The sequence below is a fragment of the Lepeophtheirus salmonis genome, chromosome 5 (genome assembly GCF_016086655.4).
Source record: "Lepeophtheirus salmonis chromosome 5, UVic_Lsal_1.4, whole genome shotgun sequence".
In the NCBI taxonomy this organism is placed as follows: Eukaryota; Metazoa; Arthropoda; class Copepoda; order Siphonostomatoida; family Caligidae; genus Lepeophtheirus; species Lepeophtheirus salmonis.
In genome coordinates, this window is record NC_052135.2 from 69,598,492 (window position 1) to 69,607,280 (window position 8,789).

Consider the following 8,789-nt stretch of genomic DNA (forward strand, 5'->3'; position numbering starts at 1 on the left):
ATTTTGATAGAAATGCTACCTTTCTTTGAAATTGATTCTAGTGCACCTGGACGAGAGGAAATTAATCACACTATGAGTGCAATTTATAGGGGAGTATGTCCCCCTTTGTTTTTTGCAACCTTATTTCGTCCACCACACTTTTCCAGTTTAAAAATCTTACTTGCATCCTTGTATACTACCAAGCATTTTAACGTGATGTGTCAATCGTGAAAGAATCGGCTTGCATACGAAGAGTCTACTTTCCACTTTGAACTATGAAAGTCGGCTGTGTTGCCTGAGAACTTTATTAATTGAAAATGTGAGAAACCTATATTTTTTTGTCAGCCAATTTTTCCCATCAGTATTTTTTTTCCCCTTTACTTTCCACTATAATTAAATAATAATTCTAGAGTTGAAAAGAACTCGCCAACTATCAATTTTGGGCCTTTTTTCTTTTGGAAGTAAAGGTTATGAGATTGATTTAGTTAGCTCTAAGACGCGTAACTATAGTTACCTAGAAGACTAATACTTTTCATAGCGGTTTTTAGCAGTATAAATACAACTCGTTATTAAATCTAATGACTACATCTATACTTGTAAATGTTTATAAAGAGTATATTTTTCTTTTCGATTTGAGCACGTTAATAGAAGACGGAATAGATCGAACAGAGACTCAAATATTAGAATAAATAAAAAAATGGAGTAAAATCTAATAGATAAAATATTTGTAATTGGTATTTTTGATGTTATATTATTTATTTTTTTAATGAATGATTGTGAAGTGAAATTGCGATGTATTTATCCTAGATACGTAATTATGTAATTATTTCCTCGTTGCGTTTGTTTTTCATCAATTTATAAGTGCAATGAGGCCCATTATTTTTACTACGATTTTCTGGAGTTTATAGTATATGTTTATACACATATATCAGTCGTTTATAAGTTAGTAAACGTTTAATAAATAGTCACTTTATGGGCAGTATAATGTCTTTCCTTTAAGATTGTTATTACATAAGAAAAGTAAATCTTCTGTAATTGGATCATCACATTATTTAGTATGTTCTGAGGGTAGAGTGAGACCATAAATAAGAATAATAATAATAATTAGATACCTTACTTGCGTATGTGCTTATGCCCTACCTACACCATTTCCAGCAAAAAGTATTAAAAACAATTTTCTTTCTGTTCGAGCGTTTGTAGTAGAGTCTAAGGAAAAAAGTAATGGACGAAAATAATATGTACCAAGGTATGAAGTGTGTAAATTGCTATTTGTAAATTGGTTTTCAAAATGATTATCAACTCCAAGTAGAGGGAATTACTACCACGTTATAGTAGAAATGCGTTTTAAATGGATTTTTGGTAGCCGTCCACAAAGCAACGTTTTTTAAAATGATGCTGTATTAACTTTATTTGAATACAAAAAATTTCGCGTCCTCACTAATAAAAATCTGCTTCTTTTGAGGCGGTAAATAATGGTGATCCATAATTTATTAAATAGGAATTTTCATATTAGAGAATGGAAATTGAGCGCATTAAAAAGTTAATTTGTACAATTTGTTTGTATAAGCTACAACTTGTACAAGGGTTGTCAGATTCATCCACTTTAAAAGCCGTTTTCAAAAACGGCACACTAGACTCGTGTAGATGCAAGCCCAAAACTAATAAATATTTTCCGTTTTCCACCGAAAAGGATTATGTGTAGATTGGGTCTTAGAATGCAAAAGTGGTGAATTGAGACTTGGGACTGGAGTTGTATTCGAGTCCGTATTTTGAAAACTTGAGCTTCAAATCAAAGAATCGATAATTGATTTAGATGCAAAAGCAATTACTTGAGACTTCATTGGACTTGATACCTTTTTTTGACAAATTTTCTCACAGTACTGTGAATGTTTTCACTGGATATGAAGTAGAACTTTTTCAATCTAAGTACCTTTAATAGGGGAAAGAACTCAATTCTAGTTAGATAATAAGTATCAAAATATTAACACTGAATGAATTATATGCTGCTGAACAATTGATGCCTTTTGGTGGCTTATTTCTATTGACTTATTATAACTTAATTATACTGGACTGAAGATAATTAACAAATATATATTTAAGGAATAGTGAGTTCTATAAAAATTAGAGACTTTATAAATATATTAAAGTACTTGTACAATTTTCATGACTTGAGACACAACTCCGGACTTGAAACCAACGATTTTAGACTTTATTTGAATATTGAATATTTTCATGACTTTCTCTCACTTCTGTATGTAGATTAGTAACCTACGCCTACCTCTGATAGAGATATAAGATAACATAATCGATAATAATTAATTAATTGAATATTATAATAATATATGCCACACTTGTTCCATAAGAAAATATGATTTAAGGACATATAAGTGGGTATATATATTTAGGTATGCATATGCTAGTGTTGGGTTTTGGTTCTGAAAATCTTAGACCTACCTGAGACCGTTAAGATTTTTGCGGAGCAAACTAATTTTGTCCTTTATATATATTGCGTCTTGACCGATGTCAAAAAAAAAATAGGGCCTAGATCGGTCTCATTTAATATTTAGTCTAGGCCGAATCTTTAAATAAATTTCTGGAGACGTTCTCTGTGTTTTAAAATTCGTAAAATAACATTATATTTGAAGGAGAATCGGTACATAGATTGAGACCTAAAATAATTTATATATATAATGAGACCGAAAAAATAGGTGTACAGTTTTAGACAGCTGTTTGGAGAGAAATATCTCTCCAAATCGCTTAAGGTTGAACTGAAAAAACCATTAGGTCGCAGATCACGTCTAAGCACTTGTATATGTATATGTACCTTAGTTTCAATATTTATCTCAAGGATCCCATATTCTTTGATTTCTCGGGGGTTTATACCTACGATAAATTCTTGAGGAAAAAAATATTTACATGGAAATCTCGTATTGAATTATTACATAATAATGACAAATCCATTATTATTCCAATATTTGGCTTTAGTTATGAGTATCTCACATCATATAAGTGCTATCGGTTTATGCTAGATGTCATTAGAAAGATAATATTTTTCCCTAAAAAACTTTTTAGTCTTTTTTTTGTTGTTGTTTATCCAAATATTGTTTGAGGGCACGTCAAGGATGGACACAACCAAAGAGAAAGAACACCATATTTTACAGTTTTTCTTTGATAAAGACGAAAACGCAACCCAAACGGAATAGATTTTATGGTTTTGATACTATAGCATCCAATCACGAGCAGTTTTGGTTTCGTTGATTCCGTTCAAGAATTGTTTTTATGTCAAAGATGCAATCACGTCCTGGATTTTTAATGATAGGAAAGTGAAGATACAGGAGTTAACTTACATCGCACAGATACAAAAAGAACGTGTTGACTTCATATTGCATGAGCGTTTCTCCATGAGAAAGCTTTGTTCAAAGTGGGTACCGCGTTTGCTACCCGTTGACCAAAAATAAAAACATTTCATGATTCTGAGCAGTGCTTGGTCACGTTTAAAAAACTGGAATTATTTCAACGGTATGTGACAATGGATGAAACATAGATCCATCACCTCACTCCGGAATTATAACAATCTTCATCAGAGTGGAAAGCAACTTGTGAACCTCCTCAAAAGCACCCAAAATCCCAACAATCAGCTGGAAAGGGAATGGCCTCGTTATTCTGGAATGCATATGAAATAATATTCATAGACTATCTTGAGAAGAGAAATCCCATCAACAGTTAATATTACATAGGTTTTTAAGAGCGTTTGAATGACGAAATCACGGGAAACGGCCCCATTTGAAGAAAAAGAAAGTTCAATTTCACCAGGAAAATTGTTTCAAGTGAATCAAAACTACATAAATTTAAATGGCTTCTGCATCCACTTTATTTTCCAGATTTAGCTTCCAGCGACTATTGGCTGTTCGCAGACCTAAAAAATGCTTGTCAGTAAGAAATCTTTCTTAATAAAGAAGGTATCGCTGAAACGGAGAACGGAGAATGTAGAACTTAATTATCTTTTTATAATTACGTAAAACTGTAGATAATTATTAGTTGATGATACAATTAGCTATTGGCCATTTTGCGAAGGTCTTGAAATTTTTGGTTTTTCGTGAATAAATCCGGTTCCAATTACCCGATTCAAATTATTGCATAGCATCAAAACTGATGGTACCAATTTTAGCTCTCCAGCATTATAAGCTGTGGAGTAATGTGATTTTAAATCATTTTGCAAATTTGAAATTAAGAAAATTAATTGAAATAATCCTTTTTCATAAATATATTAGAAATTAAACTATTACATTGATTTTCATAAATCGAACCAATACAAAAATAAATAAGTAAATTATATTATTCATTTTCGACAGCTGGCTCATGTTTCTCACTATTCCAACGCATGATAGCGACTGACTCTATTTTCAAAAAACTTTAGAATATTACCTCTAGAATTAAACCACGCCCACCCCTCTACTACTCGTACACCCTGATTGCTATGCATCATAAAGAGAGTTTATGTTGACCCTGCAGATGATTTGCTTTGCTACGATGATGAGGAAAATTATACAAAAGCCATATTTGGGCTTTTGTTTCGTCATAATAATTAATGGGATCAACATTGTTAATTTGCAAGAAAAATATTGACTTATTAATCGGTTATTGTTTGCTTTTTCAGTCCTAAAAAAAGACTATTGATAGCAATTGTCCCTTTCATTTAGGAGCTATATGGTATTTAGAATCAATAATCCAATCATAGGATTATTATATAAATTATTCAATTATCTTTTTACATTCAATATTAATTAAAGCTTTTTTTTCTTGGACATGACCGATATATACAAAATTGTGGTTCTACTCATATGTTTAAAGGTTTTTAGAGTCTGACAATTAACATTGATGGGTTTCTTTTCCTATTTTGGATGATTAATTTCTGATCATTTCAGTAATTCACAATTTTTTGAAGTAAACAATTTTAGCTTCTTAAAAGTTACAATGCATATTTGCCGTTGGAGCATTTGTTCAAAGAATTGACTATAGAATTCCAAGGATTGAGATGTTTTATACGAATTGAACAAGACCAGATCGCTATGGATGATGTTATTTGTGTTTACACATAAGAAACGAATCTACTACTCTCAATAAATATCAGAGGCACAAACTAACTTTGGATGATTATGAAGCTTTATAAGGGGTTTAATAATTTGTTGGTCGAAGGAACTTATATCTGACTAAATGACTATAATCTGATAACAATTGCAATACATGTAAAAGGACCTACTTTATACAACATTATTGATTTCTTCTACCAATGTAACTTAAAGCCTTAAGTATTACTATTCTAACAAAAGTCTATAGATATTTGAAATAAAAAAATATATCTTAAGTTTCAAAAATATATATTTATATATAATATGATTAGATTGAACAATAATAATAAGTTGGATACTTGATCTTAATTTGCCAGTAATATCAGCGATATTTTAAGATGTTTTAAATTTAAAACCCATATATTATAGATATTGATAACAAATGTCTACTTTTTGACTATTTTTTTGGGCTGCATTTAATAATAGAGTTGTATAAAATATGATCTTAACACGTGTAAGATTTTTTTTTATTTGGCAATCTGAGGAGGGTTTTTTTATTTTCCAAAGTATCATTCTTTCATTTTGAGGCACTGTTATCCTTATTGTATCAGGCAACCTTTCCTCCAAAAAGAAAAAAGCCCGAAATCCGTTGTTAGTTAGCCGAATAAGTAATTAATACCAACTGTTTTTATCACTGATGTACTCACAGACTATAATTGTCACATTGTTTATCCTGAATTTGTGTCATACATATGAATGTATATATATTTTATAATATTAAAACCTGACATGGTATTTTATTCGATACTGTAATATAAATTGCTTAGTACAACCGTAACTATACAAAGTTTCTTCGTAGAAATAATAAAACGGACTATATATACAACGAGGAATCAAGAAGAAATTGTATTCCTGTTCTTTTGGAAACGGAGCATATGTATAAAACAACTTATTAGTTCGTTTATTTATCAAAAAGAATAAATTATGATGTAGCCATGACGTATCAAGGGAGAAGATGGAAGCAACAGCTAAATATAAAGAAATCACCCGATCGTTTGCACATGAATGAAGGCGAATAACACTCAGGATTGGTTAGGAAGTTGTAACTGTAAGTCCGTGTTGGACTCAAATTAGACTTGAGATCGATATTAAAGTCATTTCTGTCAATGTCATTGTTAGATACGGATTAAGATTTGTGTTTATTTTACACAAGATGCTTGCAGCTAATACCATTCAAAACATTCTTCAAATTTTCTTTTATTTTTACATACTGACAGATCATAAGATATATATAAAACTAAATATTGTTTTACCTCGTCTAGGTCTTTATTTATCTACATATTCACTCAATATTTAAATGAATAAAATATAATTTTATATTTAATAGATAAAATCTGAATTTCAGAATGTATCACGCAGCTGGGGAATCTTTAAAGAAAAATCAGCAAATATTTTTTTAAAAAAACCTCAAATCGATCCCATCAATCCCTACATTATCCGTTGCTATACAAGCCAAAAGCAGTACTGATGACTTATTCTTGTCTTTTCTGAACAACACGACCGGTGAGTCAGAAGATCAAACAGAAATTGAGCCTTTACAAGATTGGTTTCAAAATCTCTTATGAGGTTATAGTTAAGGAATATAAAAACCCAAACAAATAACGCAGAGGAGTCAAAAAAAAATAATGTATAACGATATTAAATTTTCAACTATAGTCTTTGCACTGGACTTTTATAATACAACAGAAATCTGAAACTAGGTTTTAAACTTTTCTCATTATAAATCTCAAAGAGCCCTTTATTATTTTTTTTCCCCCAGGAACGAGGAAAGTCCAGAGCTTTACCCAATCTTTTGGAAGTTAACTTTGTATCCAACAATTCAGAAATTATAATGTCAAATTTAAGATACCACGGCACTAAGGGAAGGTAATTGAACGTTTAGTTAAAATATCATATTCAATTCATGTAAGTATATGCCTAGGGATGTAAAGGCTGTCTAAATTTGTTAACAGTGGGATGTGCAAATACGTTTGAAGTTATACACAAAGTGCCGAAACAGATCACGCGTTACCAAATGAATTCATAGAGGTTGCGTCGTTAGTAATATTCAAGTAAACTTCACGCCTCAGGAAACCAAGAAATTATTGCGTAGACCACTAAATTATTGATCATATAGTCTTTATTTTGACCCTTGATGCATTGGGGAGACATAATTAATAAAATCACTAATATCGATAAGGTTACGGACAAATCTTTTTTGGTTTTTTTAAATTCACATTGGTGAGAAATTCGAACATTTGCAGATGTCTCTTTATGTATATTAGTAGGATTGAAAAGCTAGATAAGTTGAAACCAATAGTTCTCTTATATTCTTAGGTAGAAATAACTATATTAAATTTTTTCACCTTAAATGCAGTGACGTTATAAATTCTTAATTTAAATTTAAATGGAATTAAGTAGAAAACTAGGTATAGCACTTATGTTAAATTCTGTACGTATCTACTTGTTTTAAATCAGTCTTTATTTGCTCCTATTGATGAAAAAATAATTAGAATACAAAGACTTGATTGAATTACACTGAAAAGTTTTCATAACTAAATATTAATTTAGGCATACATACATAGTTCTCAGGAAGTAAAGAATTTTGAAAATTCAATATTCATACATGTAAACTTCAAAGCATCTCAAAAGCTTTATTTTAAGTTTGAAAAAATATATGAAAAATACAAACAAAGCAAAAAAATAAAAAACCCATAAAATTATGCTCAAATAAAAAAATAGTCACCCACTTCTATTCTTTCAAACTATATAATTTTGATAATTGATTGTTTTTTTAAATTTCTACATTTCCTTTTGAAATTTAAGGATAAAACAACTTACATATATGAAAAAAATTACACAATCTCAAGAGTTGCAAAAATGCACAAGAATGGTGAATATTAGAGGACCCCTAATTCCATATTTTTATTTTTTTCTCTTTTGAATATAAATTTTTAGTTTATTTTTAGCTGTTTTTATTGTTTTTCCAGCCGTTGCATTAAATAAAACATTTTCAAAATCTGTCATGTTTTTAATTCGATTTATCTTTGCTTAAAGTTGAAATGAGGTGATTTTTATTCAGAGGCTTATAGATACAAAAAGATCATATTAAGAAAGTTTAAAGGTCTGAGTTTTAAATTTTTTTTCAAACTTGATCAAAAATGCGCTATATCGTTGTCCATTGGAGATAAGACCAAGTCAATTTTTGAAGGATACATCTCATTTCTGGATTGATCAGGGTAAGTTCAGCAGGGATTTCGTTGACATGGATTCCTGAACATACATGCACACTTCTCCAGAGATAAACACCAATCCCGAATTTTTGGATTATAATCTCAAGAGGAATTTAATTTGACATTTTTTAAGTTCTACTGCCTCTTTTTTTTTCCTTTTTTTCCCCGCTTTTTTTCTCTTCCTTGCAATGACAAGCAAATATATTGACTTTTCTTATCAAATCAATTCCAAAATGAGTTTTATCCACGAAATATAGTATTGGTTTTCTCTCAATACCATCAAAAAAATAAAGCATTTTTGGGAAGGATATTTTATTTAAGTTAAAGTTCAGACTTTCAACTATCAATTGAATTACTCCTTTCCTTTCTGAATATATTCTTCCTGAATCTATGACCCTCTGAATAAAAAGCTCATATTTGCAACGTTAAACAAAGATAATTCAAGTTATAAACATTTTACATACATTTT